The sequence below is a fragment of the Corapipo altera genome, unplaced genomic scaffold (assembly GCF_003945725.1).
Source record: "Corapipo altera isolate COAL_440 unplaced genomic scaffold, ASM394572v1 23, whole genome shotgun sequence".
Taxonomy (NCBI): Eukaryota; Metazoa; Chordata; class Aves; order Passeriformes; family Pipridae; genus Corapipo; species Corapipo altera.
The window spans coordinates 19,767,184-19,792,182 of NW_020884878.1; the positions used below are offsets into that span (position 1 = coordinate 19,767,184).

Here is a 24,999-nt window from a genome sequence, read left to right on the forward strand (position 1 = left end):
AGTGTTGGAAAAAGTACATAAATACATAGAAAAATATAAATATACATATATAAACATATAGAAAAACACTAGTAGTATTTTATAAAATTGTAGCATCAAATAATAATTATAAACAGGAAATACATTACTTTTCCATTTACTTGCTTACTATGCTTTTGCAGAAAGCAAGAAATTAAAAATCTTCCTGTCCTTCCTGTTTAGGTTATCTCCAACTCCATTTAAAAGTGTTGTATCCTGAGCAAGGGTCTCAAGAGAAATATTATGGTGCTGGGAGAACACTATGGTAAATAAAGGCAGTTTATTAAGAGCATCTTCATTCTTGTGGGAAGAAACTTGGATCATGCTGTCATACAAAGGTAAAAGGTAGCAGCATTCAGGTAGTTATCAGTTCTCCTGCTTCTAGTTCTTCACCTGCTGAAGAACTCAGATACTTAATTAAAAAAATAAAATACCATTTGATAGAAGTAAAACTTGGCATTAAACTTGCTTTTTCCAAGTCATCCATATCTGACCTTAACTTGCCTGACTTTTTTTGTGTTTCCATGCCTGCGGTAGTGAAAAGCTGAAGGATGCTCTTCCTTTTCTGTTAGCTAAATTTTCAATGCTAACTGTTGCACTTGGAAGAACAGTCCACTATCTCAGTTCCTTTTAGTAATTCAGTATCCTTCTCCTCAGAAATAGTCCCACTAGGAGGGAAAGTTTCATCAAACTAGCAGCCATATTCCACTTACCCACATGTGAGCAGAATTTTCTTTTGGAATACTATCCCTCATTTTTCAAACTTTTCAAAAACTAAGAGACAAAGGATGCTGGGGCTCTGATATTGTTTGATTGCTGGAGATGCCTTAATAATGAATTTATCATGAATAGGAAGCCTCCCAAGAGACACAGACCTAATGAAAAATATATTAAAAGTAACTGAAGGTTCTCAGACATATTGACAATATCAAATTGTAATTTGCCAGTCAATAAACATTCAAAAATCTATTGTTAATTCTCTTGTTAATGATAAATTTATCAGCCATTTATCAAAAACAATTATTGAAGTCTTAGGTAAACAGAATTGTTTTGACTGATTCATGTCCGCAGAACATTCAGCACTGACTTGCAGTTGCCTGCTTATTTCCTACAAAAGCTTCTAACTTAGGTTTACAAGGACAACGCTAAACCTAAGACAGGACAATATATCAGAGTGGACAATTACCAATCTAGCTAAGGGATGATAAATTCTAGACAGATGAATACATCAAAGATAAATCTCAATTATATTAGGAAGAGGTAATGAGAATATAAACAGAAGCGGCACCAACCAGAGGTGGAATAACAGCACTTGAATTTACAAGGAATTTCCAAAAGGTTAATCTGGAAAAATTCCAACATAAGAACCTTCACAGATGTTCAATATCAATATCTTCTTTGAGATGTCAAAGTGAAAGAAATAGAAATCTTTAACAGAAGCACCTAATCTTTATCACAAACAATAGGAGCTTTTCTAATACAGAAGGTATACATGAAGGGAATACAGAGAAAATATTTTATACATATATATATTTATAATACTCTGTACCTAGTATTTATAATGTTTTATACACAAGGATCCTACTAGAAAAGAAAGGAAAATTAAATAGAAAATGTAGCAGGCCCATGGAAGAATTACGTGCAAAACAGTAAAAAGATTAAATCCCCTTGGTCTAACAAAGCTTATATTAAAGCCTTTGATAGCAAAGAACATACATTACTCCTGTCTAAAACAAGACCTTGGAAAAAGGCCACCTTCTCCCTTACTTACAGTTCACTATAGCAGTATATCATACCATTTAAGTATCTTTTATTTCCTTAAGAATAAATCTTCTGAAAGGTGCCTAAAAGTAGAAAAAGTTAGAAGCTGAATGGAAAACTGGCTTGAAGAACCAGACCTGAACATCAGAGTAGTTACAATGTGAATATATATAACTGTATGCAAAAATAGATGACATTTGGGATTTTTTTGCAGGTCACACTTCTGTATGCAAAAATAGATGACATTTGGGATTTTTTTGCAGGTCACACTTAGAACATAAGTATTTAAGAAATATCAAAAAACTAGCAAGAGCATTCCTTTCACCCTCATCTTGCCGAAGAAAAAGGTTTGACCATTTTAATAATGCATTTATATTTAGAGAAAACATTTTTTGTCATTTCAAGAAGCCATTCTATTTAAATTGCAGTACATACTAAAAGTCCTAAAGATAACTGAGCAGCATTTATTTTTTTTCTGTGCATTGAAAAATCTATATTATTCCTAGATAACTAAATTTCTTCTCCTAATTTCAGAGCAATATTTAATATTAAAAATATAAAACCTATAATTAGATATTACAGCTAGAAATTAAAATCTATTCTTTAAAAAGGCAATACATATTAATTAAAGAAAACCTAGAAGAATCTCTCGGGATTGACATAATTTCTTAATCACAACTTCTAGTTTTCTAGGGTTTATTATTTTCTTTGATTTCTTTTTTTTCTTTCTTCTTGAAAAAATAGTGTATTTAATCCCAGCCTTTTGAGGTCATTTCACAAAAACAATGTCATTCTCACCATCATCTGTCCAGGTAAAGTAGGCATTTTTTCTACTGGTATATCTGTCTGCGTTGACTGAGGATGATTACAGATTTGATTCAATAGATGCTTGGCAGAGGAGCTTTTCCCATTCTCTGGCTCAGCTAACCATTGCTTCATAACCTTCAATTCTTTCATGCTGGTTTTGAAATTAGCTGACATATTTAACATAGTTTCATCTTCAAAAGCATTCATCTCCAGAGCTGAGATTGATCTTTTAATCAAACTTGTCTGTTAAAAAAAGGAAAACTTAATTTATTTAGATGTTCATTTGAAATAAGATTTATATACCACATTTCTTTAGTTTTAGTGGACTGGATTTTATTTTATATAAAATTGTAAAGAAAAAAAAAAAGAGTGACATGGGGACTACGTTGATAAAAAAAAAAATTGTATTTAATGGGAAAAAAGATATGCATATCTCAGGATATATGTCAAAGCAAAGGGGTGTGAAAAATTAATTCAAAGTTATTTGAAGCTCATAAAGGGCTGAAATCAGTCTTCCCTAAAAATTAATACAAGAAATTTAAATCAAATAACCCCAGACCTTGTAGGGAAGTTAAATTTTAAAATAAAAAAAGTATGCAACTGATGGTGACATTTACAGAAAAAATAAATTGAGGGATATTCATGAACCCAGAAGAAAAGACAGGAGGACTCTGCATAATGTTTACAAGTACAATTGTATTATATGGAAACATAGTTAATATCTGAATGTAATTATGCACTCTTATATTTTCTGTTCCCATCCCTGAATCACCTGATGAAATCAAATCCTAAAGAATAACTGTTATCCTCTGGTGTTTAATTGTTATTAATTATTAAGCAAGTATTTTTTGCAATAACAAATTATTGCTTCTCAGATGTTTTGTGAATTCCAGTTCACTAACCTGCGCTATAAACTAGGCATAACACATCTTTGTCAAATAAATTAAAATGCAATTTCATGTCCACTGCCTGAAATGTACAGAGGGAAACACTTGTTACTAAATTAAAATAAATTAAAAAAAAATGAAGTATTGAATAATTTTTAATTAGACTCTGACAGAGTATGGGAAACTGAAAGGTCCTTGATTTAAAGTAAGCACCACTTAGCAACAACTAAAACATCAATGCTCAATATCATATATTCAGGTATCCATATAGGTATGTAAATTAAAACACATATTAAATGGAACATTTGATTTTTCTCAACACACTGGAATATGGCAACACTGACATCTACTGGTGTTAGTCAGGTTTGGGGGAGCTTTTCTGCAAACAATCTTGAAGTTTCTTGTACATTCATGGAATTAAAGAGTGTTACTTCTGTTAGTTGCAATTCTACTGTCAGAGTAGACTGCTAAAGTGGACTTGATTCTCATTTCTGCTAATTGCAATGTATTTCCATTTAAAAACATATTTAAATTTTCAGAATACTGAATAAGTGGCAGTGGGTGTCTCAGCATAACTGAGAACCAGCCATTTGATTTAACAAACAAAATGCCTTCTTGAAGTACATTTGGTCATTAAAAAGGAATTCTTAAAATGCAGCACTTACTCATAAGTTGTAGTTCTTACACAGAGAAAAAGATTGCAGATCTAGGAGTAGTTCTCGAACTCTTTTTAGGTTTCATTCTTCAAATAGAAGCTTTGATCTATTTCTTAAAGAGAAGAAAAGTAAGAACTGAAATCCAAACTTATGACAAGCATTTGGCCTTCCTAGTTTTTCTTTATATTGAAGCATTTTTTTTTGTACTGGATTTTTGTGGCAAGGTTTTGGTAGTGGGGCAGCTACAGGGTGGCTTCTCTGAGAAGCTGCTGGAAGCTTCCTCCATGTCTGACAGAGCTAATGCCAAACAGTTCCAAGATGGACCTGGCACTGGACAAGGGTGAGCCCGTCAACGCTAGTGTGAGCACCTCTGGGACAATATGTTTCAGAAGGGGGGGAAAAAAAGCTGAGCAGGAGCAACTGAAGACAGCAAAGAAATATGTGACAGAAACAGCTGCAGAAACTGCAGACACTGAGTTTGGTGAAGAAGAAGAAGGGGGAAGAAGTGCTCCAGGTGACAGAGCTGAGATTCCCCTGCAGCCCATGGAGGTCCACAGAGGAGCAGTGACCCACCTGCAGCCTGTGGAGGAACCCCACCCCAGAGCAGGTGGGTGCCCCAAGGAGGCTGTGACCCTGTGGGAAGCTTATGCTGTACTAGGTTTTCAGCAAGACCTGTAGACCTGCAGAGAGGGGTCCAAACTGGAGTAGGTTTGCTGACAGAACTTGTGATCCATAGGGGACCCACACTGGAGCAGTACATGAAGAATTGTAGCCTGTGGAGTGGACTCCCTTTGGAGAAGTTCATGGAAAATTATTTCCTGTGGGAGGGACCCCACACTGGAGCCGGGGAAGAGTGTGAGGGTCTTCTCACCGAGGAGGAAAGAGCAGCGGAGGTAACACATGAAATGAACTCAATCCCATGTTCCCTTGTGCCGCTGGAGCTGGAAGAGGTAGCGAATTCTGGAGTAAAACCTTCAGAAGGAGAGAGGGGTGGGGGCAAAGTGTTTTTGAGATTTGATTTTATTTCTTGTTTTCCTACTCTGATTTGATTGGTAATAATGTAATTTTTTTTCTTCCAAGTCAAGTCTGTTTTGCATGTGATGGTAATTGGTGAGTGATCTCTCCCTGTTTTTATCTCAACCCATGAGCCTTTCACTATATTTTCTCTCCCCCGACCAGCTGAGGAGGGGACTGATGAAACAGCTTTAATGGGCACCAGGAGTCCAGCCAGGGTAAGTCCACCAAGGTGGTTCTGACTCTTCAGAGTGGGTGTCTGCATAAAAGGAATGTCAAATGAAGCTATACAACATGCAAAAAGGTATAAAACAATCAAAATATTTCTTATCATTTGGTGGTTAAAAGTGTTTTAAGGCAACAATGTAAAAAGAGCTGTCCCTCTCTAGGGCACTGCTGTCACAAATAGTTTTCAATTCAATGAGTTTATATTAAATAATCAACTGTGAGTTAATGCAAAACACCAGACTTTTCATTTCTGGAAGAGGGAAGCAACATGGAGTAAAGCTCCAAGTAATAATAATACTGATCTAATAATATTGTTTCCATCTGCTGGTAAAAAAGTGTAAAATCAGAATGTCTTGGGGAGATACAGGCATTCCTGTATGAAGGAACCTTAACAAACATAACATGAAGCTACAAATCTCATTAAAATATTTGCAGGATATCTGTGAGGAACAGGTTTGACAATCCACATATAACCTTCATAAAAATATATTCAGCTTAATACTTGTTTTCATGGCTAAAAAAATTAGCTTTTTTAACCCTCAGATTGATGCTTGCAGAGCATGCCAAGATTAAACAGGAGTGCAAAACAAGGCACCTTTGCTATCTGATTAAATAAATTTAATACAGGCAATCTCAGGAGAGAGTTGTACCTGACCTTGGGAAGTTTACATCTTGATAAAATGATGCATCCTGCTCTGCAAGACATTTTTTTTGCAGATGTGAATGAAAAGTTATATATATTTTTAAGCCTGTGGATGTTTTTCATAGTGAAGGCAAGACTTTAAAGCAAGAAAATTATTGCTTTCCTGATCTGATTTACCACAAAATCCTACCACTGCAGGCGTCTTTGGACTTTGTTATAGTCAAACAAGATTCTTTCACAGAAGAACTCAGAATTAGAGAAAAAAAAATCTATCGCTATTTAAATGGTTAAAGTAATTTCAATTTCACTATCCACTACACAGAAACCATGCATACCCCCAGACAGAAAATTTGCATTTGTGAAATTAGCTAAATGAAGGGAATTGGTCAGTTATGAAAGGTGAACAGCTTAAACGGACCTAAATTAGTGTCAGGTAAACGACACCTTCGACCTTCAAGGCTCCCACAAGGCAACCAGTTTTAAAAATGAGAACCAGGTGATTGTAGATGGTGCCACTAGATGGCAGTCCTCCAAAGAATTTAGTTCTGATTTCGGGGATTAATGAATTCAGCAAAGAATTTTAGTACAGGCTTCTTTTGAAATTTTAATTCTCTTCCTGTCTGGGGAATGTAGCTTTAAATCTAAAACTTTCTTCCCAAAAATTTCTAATCATTCATAAAGCTCAAGCACCCTCAATTTCCTGAACTTGTTGGCTACTTCTTGAAAATCAGATTCTCAGCTTCAAATCCTGTACTCCCCTAGCTTCTGCAATTCAGCTCCTCTAGATTCACTCCCAAGTAACTCTTTCAACTTCCCGGGTATTTCAAGGGGTTCTGTCCTTTACTCTCTTCTCATTTTCCTCTACCCAATGTCTAGTAACTTTATAGTCAAAGACACATACAGGTTCTTTCTCTATGGTAATGAATAGGAGCATGATTCACCACTCTGTTCTGCACCAACAGAAATATCAGCTGATCTTTCTCTTAGGGATGTCAAGCTGCCAGTTCTAGCTCAGCAAGGCTGAAAGGTAAGGTTCTAATGAGCCTTGGCCTTTTCAACCTTCATGACCTCTCCACTACTTTCTTTCTTCATTCACTATGGCTAGCACAGACTCAGAACACAGGTGATATTCATAACCTTCTAAAATTAAATGCTTTTTCTAATTTCTCTACAAAACTAATGTCTGATATCTAATTTCATATCTTGCTTGCTGCACCATCAGTTTCTTAACCTAGACAAGCATCATCTTGTTCTGTTCACAGTCATTCAAACTGCTACTGCAAAGACCATAGTTACTTCCTTGGAACACTATTCTATCCTTTGAAGCAACAAAAAAAGAAAAGCTCATTCAAATACAAGATGCTCTTCTGCTTTAAAAGCCTTCACAGCCTTTCCTTTTTTGGCATCTCCAAAGCAGTAAAATGATAAGTTCTACTTTTGTGACTTCTAACTCAATCACTGACTTCCTACGTTCAGGGGGGTTCCTTTCTGAACACCTTTTTGCCACCCTTACACAGCCTCTCACACTCCTGAGAGCCATTGATTTATTGTCTCAAAATTTCCTTAAATTCTCTCCCACCATATCCTGCAAAATAGTTAATGGCTGGGTTTCTGGTATGCTGAGACCTCTGCTTAAATGCTGATTAGTATCCTTATTCTCATTGAGTCCTTATATTCTCTGTATATATCTGTATGTATCTGTTCAGCAGACAGAAGTGCTGCTGAATCAAAAGCAAACACTCCAACAAAGACCATGAATCATATTCATGTGCTACCCAAATTGCTGACCAAAGCAGAAGCTCACAAAAACCAGGGGGAGACATCAGGGCCTAATCCTGTACCCTGAAATAATGCCATCCTTCATGCTTAGGACAAGATTGACTACATCAAAAGAATTCAATTACTAAAAACTTTCATGAAGCAATTTATTGATTCATATTTTAAGAACAGAGAGAAGCATCATTATTAGCCTGACCTTCTAAATAATATAGACAATAAAATTTCATCAGTATTCCTGCACCAAGCTCACGATTGGCTGCATGAAACCCAGGTAACACCTCAGAAAGAAATCTAGTCTTGATTTGAAGGTAGTAAATAATGGATAATTTCAGAATCTGCTACTGTCATTGCTATATATTGAAATCTTACAGCTAGTCTCAATTTGTCTATACTGAAATCTCAACTATTAGGTCTGTTACGTTTTCATTTAGCAAATCCTCTTGCATCAGAAACTGTAGCATACAGGTAACATATTCAGACCAGCTCTCTCTCTCTCTCTCTCTCTTTCATAAAACCTACATAATGATAAGTCTTAATACAGAACTGGTAGTCAAGAAAAAGAGAGAACACATACAGGAATTGACCGTTCTGCTTGCTCCCTTGTAACTTTATTTGAAACACTCTGTTAGTAAATTAAGTGCACAACATTCCTAAAAATATTCATATGGAAGAATAATCACATATTTAGCCAACGAAATCTGCTGACCCTCTCTGGAACTTTTCAGGGGCTGCAGGCAGATATTTATTTTCATTTCAAATCCAGAACATGGAGCCCTCTTCTAAGGGTGGATGCATCCATTCTTTCAAGGAGGGGCAAGGTGCTTTTTTTTTTCTTTTAAGAGTAAAAAGCAGAGATGTCATTTCCACCTTTTTTTTTGTTAATACATTATTGAAGCACTGAGCCAGGAAATGAGAATTCATTGCTTATCTGAGGATTCAAACCTCACTTACCATTAGATTATTTGAGCATTCTGGGTACAGGAAGTTGTGTTGCTGAGCAGAAAAGAATGCAAAAGTCATGCAGACAAGAAAGACAACAAGTGCTGACACGACCATCTCAGTTATTAGAGCACTTACCTGGAACAGAATAGCTCTGTATAATATTTCTAATCCCAAAACTTCTTTTCTATATTATTGCTAATGTCTCACTTCCTTTATTTTAAGGTAAATATGTTTAATTTATAGTTCAGAGAGTATTACAGAGACATCTTCTACTGCTTATCTTTCAAGAATGTAAAGCTCCTTTCAGAGTTACTGCTGCTTTTCAGGATACAATCTCCCCTTCTACAAAGTACGACCCTAATTCCCTATTCTTATCCTTATGACCTTGCATTTGGCTGCACTAAAATGCATTTTTTTCAAGTGAACCCGAGTTAACAAGCTACACAAATTGCCTTGTAAAACTGACCAAGCCTTATCCTTATTTACCACTCTACCATTCTTTAGTCACTATGGACTTTAGAAGCAATAATTTGGTATTTCTAGAGCTGGTGATACTCAGAAACTAGAAGTAGCAAACTGCCAGTCTGAAAAACCATCAGAAATAACTTGAGAGTATTAAGGCTCCAATTTTGAATTTTTTGGTATCCTTATAGAAACTAGAAAGACACAAAAAAGCAAAGTAATAAGTAGTGAAAAATAATATGCTTCATATTAATTCATATACACAATATTTATTGCAAAACAAATAAAAAATTTAAAAACCCAAAATATTTGGGAATTCACTACAATCAAATCTAACAATTGGTAATATAGCAACACGATAAAACTGAGTAGGCCTATTCCACAATTAATTTACACATCCTTACTACTTCTTATAGAACAAATTTTTTGACAGATCTCTACTTACCTGCTCTGTCAGCCTCAGAAAAATTAACTATAATGCATTTTCTTCTTCTTCGGCTCCTCATTTATTAAGTATCCTGCAATTATCACATAACTACCAACTACATACGCAATGAATACTTTTGACTACAAGTTTTTCTAGGTCCCAGTTATGTATGTGTTTCCTTTTGTGCATGTGTTCAGCTCAACAGAACTACACTCAATTGCTTAAAGTTATGCTTGTTCCTAAGTGCCTGTAGAGTCAAGATTGAGGTAAGACTCTGTCTGTGATAAAGGGCCGGTGGGTGTGTACTTTAAACCTTTTAATATTGCAGAATTTTACATCCACAGAAAACTTACTGTATTTGCTTAGTATTTCTTGTTATTTCAATGGGATTTCTCATGTAAGTAGAATATATTTATAACCTAAATTGCAGCATAGAACTTAAAACATGTCTACAAAATGCTATTCATTTTTAAAAACATACAATACTTTTCACATTCTAAGCCAGATACAAGTCTTTTAGTAGCCTTGTTCTAATTGTTTTAAAATACCTCCACCAAATAAGAGAATTTTTTCAAATCTTTTTCTTTTCCACTTCTTTAAAGTTAAAAAATCCTGAAACATCATAAAAGTTATTTCTCAACACATAATACTGTACGTTACAAAAGGAATTAAATCATAGTAAGTCTGAAAATAAGTAAGTTCATAACTTTTCCTTTCAGCTTGCTCTTTCAAATTAGTATATTGGTTCTTCCTCCTTATGGTCCATGTCTCTCTGCACCTAATATAAAAGGCCTCTAAAAATGAAAATAAAGAAATCAAGAATCTTCATATCTATTCCCTAGATTCCAAAATACATAATTTATCAAATACTACATCATGACATTCATCAGACCATAGGATGTAAACTGCAAACATAAATACTTGACACAAGGTGACTAGTAATTTCTACTAAAATTATTTAGAAAAGAAAAACAGGTAAAGCTAACTTGTTGGTAATAATTTTAAAATTAAAAAAAAAAAAGCAGGAGTCACAGTTTTCCTCTTGCAACTTAAGTATATCTTTCCTTTGTTGCACTGAAAACTGAAACCGAGCAATGAGGAGTTTCCATCTTAAATTGGGTATATGAATAAATATTGTGTAAAAATGTTACACATATACTCATATTCAAATTCTCTCTCAGCAGAGAGTATCTGTAAATACCCTTAAAACTTTGAATGTTTTATGACGTGCTGTCACTTGAACATCTTCCTAGCTTTTCAATTCAGCTGTTGATTTGAGAGGAAACACGAGGTCTTTGGCTATCTTTGAAAAGTTAATAACTACAAAATTCTATCATTTAACTCTCCAATCTAAGTTGTACTGAAGGTGATGAAAGTCTATTGACTTCCACAGGCCACAGATCAAATTCTAAACACAGTCCCTGGCTACTGTATGAACTCTACAAAGTTAATAAATGTCTAACATGCAGACAGTTACAATGTGAAGGGCAGTATACGGAAAATGTCTGAGACGTAAAAAACAAAAATTGGAAATGACTCCGCAAATATAGGTTACTTTAATTAAAGTTCATAAGTACCTTCATATTTTTAGGAGAATGAAATGAAAATGGTAGAAATTCCACCTTGAAATTACACTAAACAGTTTTCAGGTTTAACTATTTTGTCCCAGGTTCTTCTGGGACAATGACACTTTCAACAACTTGACTTTTTGTTATAAGGACCTATGCCTTATGTTATAAACAAAAGGGAAATCATCAAGAATTACAAAACTGTGTAAAGAAAAACATAAGATTGATTTATCATGCAATACATGTTCACATTACAAAAATATTTCATATTTGCTTACATTTTTTGGAAAAAAAAGAAGACTGAAAAAAAAGTAAAAGTCACACTTGTAAAATCAGCATAATAGAACTTTGACTCACAATTGAAAAATGATCTGAAGTGTATATCAGAATATCTCCACTACATTAATATAGTTTGAGTCCAGAGGCTTATAGGCACATGACAACCTCACAGAAAATAGTGTCAATAAATCTCTTTATTTTAGTTAAAATTACTCAAAATAATTTTTTCAAGTCATACAATTTTAATGTATAGAAAAGAGCCTAGTTACTTTATGCTTCAATGAGACAGTTTCACAGATCTTACAGTCCGAAGTCTCTACTGAAATCAGTGGCTTTTTCGCCTGAATGAGAACAGGATTGAGGTTATGAATAAAATGTGAAAGTTAAACATATGAATGAAATATCCAGTTTGAAAAGCAGCTCAGTCACACAATATATAAGATTGATTAGGATTTGAGGCATGCTTACAGCAATCCCATTTGACGCAAAGGATTTTTTTTTAACTAATTGAATAGTTTTACAACATGAATAGAAGCAAGTAATTGTTCCAGATTGTGAAATCAGAGATCGGTGCTTTAATAAGAAAATCATATTAATTTAAAATTAGAAAGAAATATTTCACACTGCTTTTTTAACTCAATAGGAAGTATATAATCTTCATAAATGTTTACAGAAGTTTAGGATGCTGTAATACATTTTCTCTACAATGCAATTAACACACAACCAAAATAAAACAAAAATAGATGACAAACAATTTAACTTTGAACTTACAATGATTTCCATAAATGTTGGCTGGCAAAACAATTTTAAAATTTCCAGGAACTTTTTCTGTAAGTTTTATCATTTACTTTAAATAAATAAAACCAATTCTAATGTTATTTTAATTGCATTACCAGTACTGCTCTTGTGTAGAAGTTATCATTTCATTGAATGAACTAAATGAATGCTTTATCAATGTACACTGAAATATTTAGGGCATGCTGCAGGTAAAGGTGAATGTTTTTACGGCACACACTCTCCTAAAATAGACTATTTATCATTCTTTGAAAAGGGGACATAAAAAAACAATACTATGTGTGTGGTCTACATTATCTTCACTTAATGCACTAAATACAGGTTTTTTAAAAAATTGTGCAGTTTCTGCACCATTGATAATCTGACAGTAAGTATTTATTGAGGGTAAAACACTCATTGTCTGTTGACACTATTTGTTTTAATATATAATCTTGCTAACCAAATGATCTTTAAGCAATGCAGATAAGCAATGGCATGCAAAGGGTCACTTAAATGCCAATTTGACTGTTTCATAAACTTAAGCATTCTTTTCCCATGACTATTCTCAGCTACTTAATTGAAAGTATTATCCATTTACAAACTTAAGGCCTGCCATAAAAAGGCTCTCTTCTGTATCCAATAGACCTTTCAGAACCCTAAGAACAACAAAATCTAATCAATAAAGCTTCTCTTTTCTTTTCCTCTTTTCTTACAGGGAAGTGAAGAACTAACCTATAGTACATCTAAACAAAGCTATCTGTAAAGATCTTATTAGCAGTGAAGACCATAAAACTGAAGAGTCTGACTTGGCGTGGGATGGACAGGATCAGTTAAGTTAGGACATGGTCTGTACTACTTTTGCAGTCTGCACTCCTGCTGCAGAATGACAGATACAACCTATGACAAGAGCAAGGTAATAAGCAGTTGTCCTTAAATTATAGCTCTACATGTAAAATCTCCTGAATTTCAGACAAGCACTGACTGTAATACAAATTCAAGTTAATGAATTTTTAATACATCTTCTCTATTTAAAGATGATGACTTACAGCTGGCATTGCTTATATTAAATTTGTGGTATTTTCCATTGTTTGTTTTTAATTATTTTGATTAGATTATGCTTGGAATTGTATAGACAAATTCAACCCCACATAAGCAACTTCAGTTTCTGATGCAGCCAAGTGAAGTTTCATCTACATATAACAGGACTGAATAGGCTCTTTGTATTTTAAAAACCATATCAGAACTATTTCAAGGACTTAAACAGAGAGTTAAAGCTAGAGGTACCAAACTAAACCTGATAATTTAGATTTGGAATTGTAAATGTTCAGATCCAGATTTGGGGGGGATGGCATTATTTCTTCTCCAAACTCGGCTATCACGCTATGCACCAATAACTTAATATATTTTCAGTAATCTTCTCATAATAATGAAATAAGATTCAAAAATTACTTGACATTTGAGGCCTGAGGAGCCAAAGATTGTTGCAAGTGTTCTTCTTGTAGCTCTTTCTGAACTTCATCTAGTTTAATTTTTTTAAAGTACTTTTCCTTCTACCTGTAGCACATCCCAAGATGGAGCCTAAAATGTTTACAAACAACAGATAAATACAGTATTACAAACTGTTAAGTTACAAAGATATTTTCACACCCTTTCTGGAGAAGTACAAGGAGCAACGTCACATAAGCAGCTCTGACTATCAGAACACAGTTCAATTAAACTACAGCAGTTTAGACCTGCTGTCACTACACATATCACAGCAGTGCCTACCGCTAATCAGTATAAGGAATAAGCAGAAAAGTGTGATAAAACAAAATTTCCAATGTGCCCTACCTAAGTTATTCCTCTGAATAGTGTATAAGATGAACGTATTTCAATCTATTACAAAGATATAATCAAACATGCATCGAAATCATATTAGTATGTAAAACTAATAAAGTAAGAAGAGCACAAACACATATACAATTCGTACTGTATTTTTGAGCAAATTCAAGCATACATATAGTTTAAAATATTATATTTTTAGTAAGCTTCCTCAAGGTTATATTTTTTAAATACAGAAACTTCAGCAGGAGTACAGATGTAAGGAATTCCTACTGTTTCCACCCACAGCTGCTCATTCCTATTTATTAGTTGTGCTTAGTTGCTCCAAAAATTGTTTTTTTCACACTGTGAAATAAATCAAATAACTGATCCATGTTGAGAAAATTGTACTAAAAAAAAGATGTGGAGGTGTCCTAATTGTAGAGGCTGGGACCAGTTTATCACTATGTGTGTATAATCAAAACTGTATTCTACACTCTCCAAGTCATTTCTGAAGTACTGTTAATGATGGATAATTTGCAGTAGCTGCCCAGGGCACACCTGACACCTCAGGCTACAAGGTGGATGTTAAAGAACTCTGGGAAGAGTGTTTCTTTGTCTTCACACCAATGACTCAGCTGTGATAACTCCCCTCTGGGGAGGAATTAGCACCTTCACACCCAACCTGAGGGGTCATCTCTGCTAATGGGCCATACTGGAGTGGCATAATAGGCAGCTCCAACAACCTAGACCATCAAGCACTCCAAAAATATCCCATGACTCCCAGAGTTAAATAACCCTGGGGGAGGTACTGGACATGCCCAGCTGAACCTGAGCACATATAATCTTGGGGTTTGGGGATTTCTAGTACCACTTGTCAGATCCAGAGGATGACCAGAACTTCAACAGGACTGCAACACTTGCTCTCGACAAGACCATGATCATCACTTCAACTGCAATCATCATCCAGACCATTTCCTTTTACTTTGCCTCCAGGGGGACCACATGGTGGTCAGCACAGGGGTGGATGAACACCACTGTGTTCTTGTCCCAGGGTGCGGGGTTATACATCTGTCTTTGTGGGTTAAAACCAGTTTTCCCTGTATAATTGCATTTATTGTAATTTTTTTTTTTAGTAAATTGTAAGTCTGACTTGTAATCTCTTGAGTTGGGTGCATTTTGTCCATCAGTTTACTTTAAAACCAGCACAAGAGGAAAGACAGAAATTAATCTAAGATCTGTGATTCCCTTTGTAGAGTGCCCCCGCACAGAATTTTTGTCTGGGACAGCTCACTATAATCCAGTAGCAAGAGGAAGCAGCAAGGAAAAGGAACTACCGAAGCCATCATTGCTGCCAAAATGTCTGCATCTGTTACATGGAACTGAGCTTCAGAATCTATACCCTTGTACTGCTTTTTCCATATTGTGATGACTTGCAGAGGTCCATTCCAACCTTAACCATTCCACAATTCTGTTTCCTGCAAACTGTTAAACATCTTTAAAACAGACTAGCAGTGCCATCAATAGAAAGGATTCTTCTGAATTCCACTTAAAAGCCTGTGTATGTAACACAACAAATCAGGTTCAAGAAAATAAACAAGTATAATCATAGCATAAGAAAGACAGGCAAAAACAGAACAACACAGTGGGGAAAATTAATTTTAAAGTGCTTTGCCTTGAAAAAAATGTTTATCTCAATATGAAAATTAGGTCCACTTTTGGGCCCAGGTCTTCCTGCTACACCAGGGTAATTAATTCTACAAGTCTGGTCAGGCTGGCTACCTTAGTTTATAAAAACCCAAAGAACACAATTATTGTGAGCAAATGCCTTTATAATTTAGTTTTCAGTCACATATCTTTTTAAATGAATCATAAATATAAAGAATTTTACTCTTCTTTGTCCATTCACAAGCTTTATTTATCCCAGAACATAACTGGGCACAATGTTTATGTTTATTGATAACTTCACCAGTATTTAAATTTTTAGAAGAAATCATTTCAGGAAAAATCGAAAGAAGTTTTCAGCTCATAAACAAGTGCATAAACCACCAAGTAAAAGCTAACTGAGAACTGCCATCATCATCATGGCTAGGCTTTGCGAACAAAGATTTGGGAAGGACTCTACCCACATTTGCTACAAGCACATTGGTGGCTGAAGAGGCCAATGCCAGATAGACAAGTCCGGTTGCAAAAGGCACAAAAGAAAGAGTCCTTAGGTGGTATCGACTAGACACGGTTCTTTCTGCATTGTCTTTTCTCCTTGAGAGTGATCCTGCGCGAGTTCTCAAAAGAAGCAGCAGCATTAGAGATAGTGTGTCTCCAGGCCTTCCGACTGGAGGACAGACCAATAATGATGATCAATATGGCCAAGGCTGAGATGTTGTTTCAGGGAGTCCTTGTATCTCTTCTTCGGGGCTCCTCTCTTGCCGCAGCCAGTGGCAAGTTCACCATAAAGCAAGATCTTAGGGAGGCAGTGGTCCTTCATCCTGGAGACGTGTCCTGCCCAACACAGCTGTGTTCTCAGCAACATGGCCTCAATACTCGTAAATGCTGCTTGTTCTAGAACAGACGTATTAGTCACATAATCTGACCAGTGAATGTTTAGGATTGTACGGAAGCAGCGTTGATGGAAGCGTTCTAGGAGACGCAGGTGGTGGCGGTAGACGACCCATGATTCAGATCCATATAAGAGAGTAGACAGCACAATGGCTCTGTAAAGACTGATCTTTGTACTTTTCTTCAGGTGTTTATTACGCCAGACTCTTTTATGAAGCTTTCCGAAGGCACTGTATGCCTTTGCTAACCTGTTGTCTATCTCTCTGTCAATCTTACCCTCTGAGGAGATGAGGCTACCTAGGTAATTAAACTGCTGGGTTGATTTGAGGTCTGATTGGCCAATGGTGACATGGGGATGATGGAAGACTTCCTGAGGGGCAGGTTGATAGAAAACTTCTGTCTTCTTCAGGCTGACTTCCAGCCCAAAAACTTCAGCAGCCTCGGCAAAGCAGGATGTTATACACTGCAGAGCTACTTCTGTGTGGGTGACAAGGGCAGTGTCATCAGTGTAAAGCAGCTCCCGGACAAGATGGTTTAAGGTGTTAGTGTGGGCCTTCAGTCGCCTTAGGTTGAATAGGCTTCCATCAGGACGGTATCGAATGTAGATACCATCTTCTTCATCGAGGTCTGCCGTGGCCCTTTGGAGCATCCTGCTGAAAAAGATTGTGAACAGGGTTGGTGCAAGAACGCAGCCTTGTTTCACACCATTGGTTATTAAAAAGGGCTCAGAAAGTGCATTGCCATATCTGACTTGACTGCGCTGATCCTCATGAAGTAAGATGATCATTTTAAGGAACTTGGGAGGACATCCTAAACTAAAACGATATTGAGAATTAAACCATTTTCCAGGAAGATATCCGCTTGTTAAATGTAGATTAGGATTCTATTTATACATTGTTTCGTTTATAATCTTCTTTCTGATCTCATAAAGAAAAGCCTAACCCAACAACTGACCGAATGAACCTTAATTTGCTTTTTCCTCTAATGTTAAGCTGCAAGAGCAATATGAAGACCTGTTTTATAGAAAACCTTCTTTTAAAGGACAGGTGGTAATGAAACAGTTTGCAGACCTCTCCATGTTATAAAACATCAAACCTTAACCATGGGAAAACTAATATTATCTCGCAATATACTCAACTTGCTTACCTAGTTCACCTGCTTATTATATTTACAGCTCATTTTAGGCCAAGATTTATTTTGTGCTACTTGAGATTCTTTCTGAGTTTCTGAGAGAAAGTGGAAAAAAATGATGTAAAAGATGAATGCACAAATTTTTTTACAACATTTTTGTCCTCCCTTCAGATAATTCAGCACAATATTTATTATATGCAGTTATTCTTTCAACATCCATGAAACACCTAGAACATTGTATCAATTTTATCTTAAGCCAACTATTTCTTCAATAGCTAATTAGATTTCCAAAAATAAACGTATTAATAGGAAAAAGACCTACAGTGATTAACACTAAACAATAACATTTATAGAAATATCTTACCAAAGGTCTGGTCTGTTTCTTCTGCAGAAAGCACTGGTGAGAAAAAACTGCAAAATGAGAAGAAACATATATGAGAAATTTATATCAACAGATTTATGATCCTTTAAAACAAATAATACCTCTAAACATTAATCAATTCCCCAAACATACCCAAGTTCGAATATTTGAATTTTGAAAACCATTTAAATGAAAAGCATAGAATGATGGGCACTAGTATTTATGAATGTAGGCAGATGTCTTATAATTCCACTTCCCTAATCAGCATGCTACTCAATAAAAGCAAAGTTCTTTATAGACAGCAGCTGGGAAATCAAATCTCATATGAAAAGGAAAGAACAAGAGACACAAATACAAAAGAGAGAAAAATAAAGGTATACTTGTGATTTATGAAGTATCAAAATGTTTTCAAGGACTGTTTAATTTCCTTTCCAGGTTTATCAGTTTAAAATATGAACTACCTATCTTAACAACTCTACTAGCAAACAGAAGCACTATTAACTTATTATATTTTAACATTCTTAGGTAATTCAGAATGTTACCAAGCTTGCTTGGCGAAAACTTGGCAAGACTTGAGACTCATTTTTATTTCCTCATGTTCAATTGGTGCTGGTTGTGTAAGCAAAAGAAGAAAACTAGTATGAAAAAAGAATGCTAAAAATGTAGGGTTTTGTTCTACCCTACAGAACAAAACAACATCAAAACAACATATATGCATAAATTTTGAGTCTTCATTACAGGAATCAGTTTGAAAGAAACAAGTGCATTCAGAGACAAATGATCTTAGGTTCATCTTTTGCAAACATTTACACACGTGCTTAACTCTCTTCTATAAATAACTCCTCCACGGAACTGCTCATAGTAGAGAAGTTTACAAGCCGAGTGCAATTTTCAGTTAATCATTTTCTACACAGATGAAAATTATAATTCCTCCACTAGCAGGAAATCAATTACAAAATTTGAAGTTGTTCTCACTTCCTAAATATACTATTCTTTCTCATCAAAGGAATGGTTCAACAATTCCCCTTTTGGATACAGGATATCCATAGCAGAAAAAAAAAAAAAAAAAAAAAAAGACAAAATTCCCAGAGTTGAAATGCAGCAACAACTCTCAAAACAGGTGGTAGTTTCAAGGACAGTGTGCTTCCTAAGCACCTGGTTAGCATACATGCACTTAACTCAGCACACGTGCTTTACCATTTGTGCTATACACTGGCTTGAGGAGCCAAGTTTTAAAGATAACAGTAACAAACAAGTATCCCACCTAAACTACATTTCATTTCAGAGTCCTGTTCTTTAAAACTGCTAGAAAAGTGTTAAATATTTCTGGGGAAAGTATTTCAGAGCCACAAGCTGATGCCAGAATGCAGTAAAGCTGTGAGTTGAACAGTCTTCACATCATCCTTTGCTGGCATTACAAATATCCACTTGCTTTTTTCATATAAGAATCTTCCGCACAGTAGAATATTTATTCCACTGAGAGTATTGTCGACCTAGCAATCCAAAAATACTAATTTTTTTAAGGCCAGGGGGTTTTTGCATTTGACTTTAATACCATCCAAGAAGTATGTTCTGAACTGTAAAATTTTTTTCTTGCATATTAGAAAATGAAAAGAAAAAAAAGGAGTCTGTTGGGCAACACGAAGTGATAGATGCATATATTACCACAAAATGTAAACTAGAAAGCAATAAAAAGCTATGGCCTTGCATGTATATGTACATATTGGTGTTTTGCTTTTAACCAAGGCCTTAGTAATTTATCTACCTCTGAGAGAAAAGACAGCTTAAGGAATAAAAAAACAATTCATAGTACATATTTTTTCATCACCGTGAGAGCAAGGAACTAAAATAGAAGATGGAGTAACAAAGACTAAAAGAAACAGATACAGCATTGTCTTCTCAAGCTATACCATTGCAACACATGCACGTTTTCAAAAATCACTGTAGTCATTACTACAGACAATTATTACAGTCCATCCAAGCTGTCTGTGATTTGTTCACTATGCAATTTATTGTCAAATTTATTAAATCAAAGGGAAATTTCCACAAATCCCTTCACTCAACCAGACTGGATCAACTTACGCTTCTAAAGCATTGCATAATATGTAAATTTTACATATTAATTTTCCTGTTCTGTCAAAACCAACAGAATTATATGAGCAAATATTATCTTAATTTTGTTTTAGACACCTTTACATGGTATGTGATTGCTTTCCTTCGTTGGGTGCAATGTTTTCTCTTTTGTCCACTCCCCATGGATGACTCACAGGCACAATGTTATTGTGTTATTTTAATAAAATTATGTGTACTATCCATGTATGTACTATGGACCATGTGTTTGCATTAACAAAAACAAGGTCAAAGGGGTGGATAAAAACTTTGGGAAATAAAAATGTTGAGAGCTGTGACAACTCTTAATTCCTGCAGGAATCTGTTCTAGAGTGTTCAGCCCATTCTTGAGGAAGCTGTTTCCCGCACTGGTATTTTAACCTCATGGTGGAAATTTCTACTGTGCCTTTAAAAAATACCTTTATTAGGCATAACCTTTCTTCCACAGGTGTAGAAAACTGTTTAGGTATCCAAGCAACTTGTTAGTTACTTGTAAACCATTTTAATATTTTCAGTCATTTTGGTATGTCTGTGGTATCTTTTGTAGCTGAAAAGACTCATTATGAACCCTGACATACAGAAGACTAAGGTTTTCTTATTTTTGTTGTTTAGGTTTGGTTTTGTTTGTTTTTAATAATTACCTCTAAATATATTTACCTAAATATTTTTATCTGGTATTTCTTTGATTCCTCATTTGATAGTTACATGCTTTATAATGAATTATTTTCCTCTCTGTTTTTGACAAATAAAGAGCTGAAAAGACCCTGATATCACTAGTGCAGAAAAGACTGACAAATGGTAAAACAAAGTCAGTCTAGGTGTGTGAATATACAGATATGTTTATTTGTATAAATTCACTATGTTTTGTTTATACACAAACATTATTTATACATAAATATAGCTAATGACCCTGCATCCCTTTGACAAAGCTTGAAACTCTGAGAGATTACAATCTATTTGATTAAAAGCAATTTGCTTTCATATTATAATAGCAGCTTACGCACCTAATAGGAATTAATCTCCAATTTTGTTAGACAAAGGTAAAAAGATGCTCCTTGTTCCATAAAGTCTGTAGTATTTTTAAGACAGGTATAAATTATTTGGGCCTAATGATAATAAGGAACTGGAAAAAGATTGTGATTACTACTAATTATTTCTTGTAAGTTGAACAAGAAACAGTTTTCTGGGTACAGAAACTTCTTTAGCCCTCTTCCCATCTCCCTGAAGTATTTTTGTAATCAACTGGCAAATTTCGACCAAAAAAACCAGTCCCAAATTATTAAGTTCCTAAAATACAAATAAAGCAATGAAGAGGGATCATCCCAATGTTACCCCACTGAGGAAAATCTTCTCTTTTTTCAATGCCACTGGAAATACACCAAAAAATATACAGAGTGGAGACACTGTGAATGCCTCAACCACACACAGTAGCTCTCAAAAGAAAATCAAATCAGAGAACATAAATCTACTGTAAATGCAGTTCTGTACTATTGTTGCTCATGGTCTTAAGCATTTAAATTAACTTAGTTCAGGTGGATTTTTTTTCTCTTCTAGTTTTTGTGTTTAATCAAAAACCAGTCAATCTCGCATTAAGGGAATGTAAGTTTCAGCTGTTGTGGAACTGAAACAAAACTATCAGCATTGCTAAGGGGGGACAAAGAGCCATCTGATACTGAGTTATTTATCTAGTTATATTAGTTGGCAACCTTCTGGTGAAAATCTAGGAAAGTTTTCTCTAGTATCTACCTGATGCCTAGTATTACTGATATCACCTGCTGTAATTAATTGAAGGAACTCTCTTACAGCTTACATCTTACATAATGTACCTAACTATGACAACAAAAATTGTCTTATCAAGATTCCACAAGCTAAACAATAACCAAAAGAAGCAATACTTCCAATGATATTTCAAATGCATTTAATGCATTTTTTCATCTGTCAGACTGGAATATGCCATCTTCAAAAGGGAGAGGAGAATAACAATAAGTAATAAGCTTCAAGCAGTATAATAAAAATATCACCCAAAAAAACTTATGCTTTAATTGGCTCATTTTAATTTTTAAGGGACATAAAAAAACCTGTCAGAAGAAAGAGTGAAGAATATTGTATGATACATTAATGTCTTTATACATGTGTTTTGTCTGGCTTCTGTGTTGTAGCATAGTAGGAGCTAGAAAAAATATACAACTCTTGTAAAATTAATATTTACTCAAGAGAAAAATATTTCTCTTGTTCTGGTTCACCCACTTCCATCTTTATGTTGTATTTCTGGCCAAGAACACTCTCCAGGAGTTCTTTGATCATCTAGTCTGAGGGAGATGGAGAAGTAGACTGCAGGGAAGCAATTATTTCATCAATAGATCTTGCAATCACTTTCACAGTCAGCGCTGGTGTGGAAGTAGGCTCTTCAGGTTTGCTCTGCTGGAAGTTCTCGTATATTTTTGAAATGTCTGGTCTAGTCACATCTCTTGCCTCTTCCAACTGTTCTTGAGCAGACCTCACACTTAGCTGCTTGCTTCTGCTTGCTTCCTTTTCCCAGAACCCTTCCCAATTCAACATCTCGATCTTGTTGCTTTGCTTTTTAAATCATTCTGCTTCTCTTCTTGCAGCTTTTCCCTGGGGATTTTTCCCTTTCTTGAAATGCTTTTACTTGTGTCAGAATCTGTAGAGCTAAATTCAACACTATCTTTAATACAGTACATATTTCTTCAGTTTTATCTTTTTAAATTCTGAAGATCCATCTATAACATACACACTCTATCCTTAACTTTACTAACAGCTTTTGTTTTTTCTAATGAGATAGGGAACTATTAACATGAAAATTAGACCTGTGGTAACTTGACTTCTGAGGTGGCAGTGGATGCTTGACCGTTACAGTGTTCTTTTAGTGGTACCCACAAATGATGTTATTACTGGCAGTGTTACAACTGTACTTTCATGCCTAACGCTGCATTTTTTTCTGTTGACTTTTTCAGAGCAACTTCTGATTTTTGTGAGCACTTTCTTCTACAGATTTATTTTTTCCTCTCATCATCCTGAGATCAGGAGTTTGTTTTTTCATGACTCCTACTTCAGAAGATATCCTTACTTTTTGTGAATTTCAGAACACCCAATGAATTAATTTGGAGTATTTTTATTTATATTCATGACAGCCTCATGTGGACTCTTGGACCTCTGGAGAGGATAATGTTGTTAACTCATGAGATTGATCTGGTGTTAAATCTTCCAATAAGGGCTAAATGCTCATGTTTCTAGGAGCAGTAACTATAGCTTGTTTGATCTTCAGACTATCCACTGTGACTCCCCACATATAGTCTCATGTTCCTTGATTGTATTCAATGCTTCCATATAACACAGTCCTAAGTATTCATGTTTTCTAGCAATTTTCTCTTACTGTATGAAGCCTGTAAATTCAAACCGAAATGAGGTTTAGTATTTTATATAGAAACACAAAATCCAACCTTGCAAGGGCTACTCCATTTTCCTAAGGACTCCATCAGCGTTAACAAGACTGTTCTAAACATGTATCATGAATTACAAGCAATGGCTATCAGCATTTTGTATCAGGACACAACTGAACAATTTGTCTTTGGGAGTACGAATTGAAAGTTGGACTGAAACTCCAAAGAGAAAAAGGAAAATTAGAAAGACTAAAGCTCAACACTTTCTGGAAGAAAGCACAAAGAGCTTTCCACTTACCAAAAAAAAAAAAAAAAATGACCATGGTCCTTCCAAGCCGCAATGTCCCGCGCACTCGCGGTCTCGCAGCACCAGGAGGAGTCGCCCCCGCTCCTCTGGAGCCGGCGGCAGGGCAAGGACGCGCTCCGTAACCGAGCAACGAGCTCCCGATGGGAGAGAGAGAGGGAGGGCCCGCTGCCACCCCTAGCGAGCGCTCTCTCCCGGCGGGGAGGGCCCACCCGGGACCACACCGCTCTGGGAGACGGGAACGTGAAGTATTTTATATGTGGGGCTGGTGAAAAATTCCTCCCTTAAGTGAGCTGAAACGCGTCAGCATCACCCGGAGATGTCATTAGGAACGTGTTCCTTCCAGCTGACCCACGGGCTCCTCAAGGGCGCGGGATGGGCAAGGGAATCTACGTTTTTGGCCTCAGTTCTCTCCTATGCATAGCAATCCTTGCTCTGCTGTCAGGGTCTTCAAAGCTTTGCCATGAAAACCAAACCTATGAACGATGCTTCTGAGAACTTGTGCACCATGCAGTGCAATCGCTTCCTAGGTGCAATTCCAGACACATTTTTCCTATCAAACTAATTGTCCTTATAGTCAAAATGTCAGCTCAGAGATGAAAGCCCCACTCAGATGTGAGTGACTCGCTCATCATCATCAATAACGCTTCTGTTATTGGGATTTTGTTTTCAATACTAAGTATTGTCTGCAACAGGAGAGACTCCATTTCAGACTCCATAAACCAATCAGCTTTGCAGGATTAAATGAGCAAAAAGTTTCAAACCAGCTCTTTGAGAAGAACCCGAGACTCATGTCTTGCAGTTTTATTAGCCAATCCTTCAGAGAACAGAGGTGTCAAACATATTTGACGTATTTTAACAGTAGTTCTTTTCACATATGAAGTATGGACCATAAGTGAATAAAAAAAATAAATATGACCAACGTATGCCAAAAATCATCAAACTTCATGAAAGAAATAAAAAAATTACATGTAAATTAAAAGAAAATGTGGAAAGTCCAGCTAAATCATAACTATGGCACAAACCTACAAGATCACATTGATCAATTTCTCAAGAAGGCTGGTCATCTAGAATACAAGCAAAGCAAAGCAG

At 35.6% G+C, this 24,999-nt stretch overlaps 2 long non-coding RNA genes across 3 annotated transcripts; one reads left to right on the forward strand and one right to left on the reverse strand.

Annotated features, from left to right (window-relative positions):
* Positions 1 to 2,112: 2,112 nt before the first annotated feature.
* LOC113944801 lies at positions 2,113 to 4,437 on the reverse strand. The gene is made up of 3 exons (XR_003526805.1): positions 4,337 to 4,437; positions 4,139 to 4,241; positions 2,113 to 2,829 (listed from the first exon to the last, which is right to left on the reverse strand). It is a non-coding gene; the product is annotated as an uncharacterized LOC113944801 (long non-coding RNA).
* Positions 4,438 to 4,691: 254 nt separating this feature from the next.
* LOC113944800 lies at positions 4,692 to 15,140 on the forward strand. Of its 2 annotated transcripts, XR_003526804.1 has the most exons (4): positions 4,692 to 4,736; positions 5,309 to 5,361; positions 12,961 to 13,158; positions 14,303 to 15,140. It is a non-coding gene; the product is annotated as an uncharacterized LOC113944800 (long non-coding RNA). The 2 variants fall into 2 exon arrangements; XR_003526803.1 differs by lacking the exon at positions 4,692 to 4,736 and having other exon boundaries at positions 5,300 to 5,361.
* Positions 15,141 to 24,999: the final 9,859 nt, after the last annotated feature.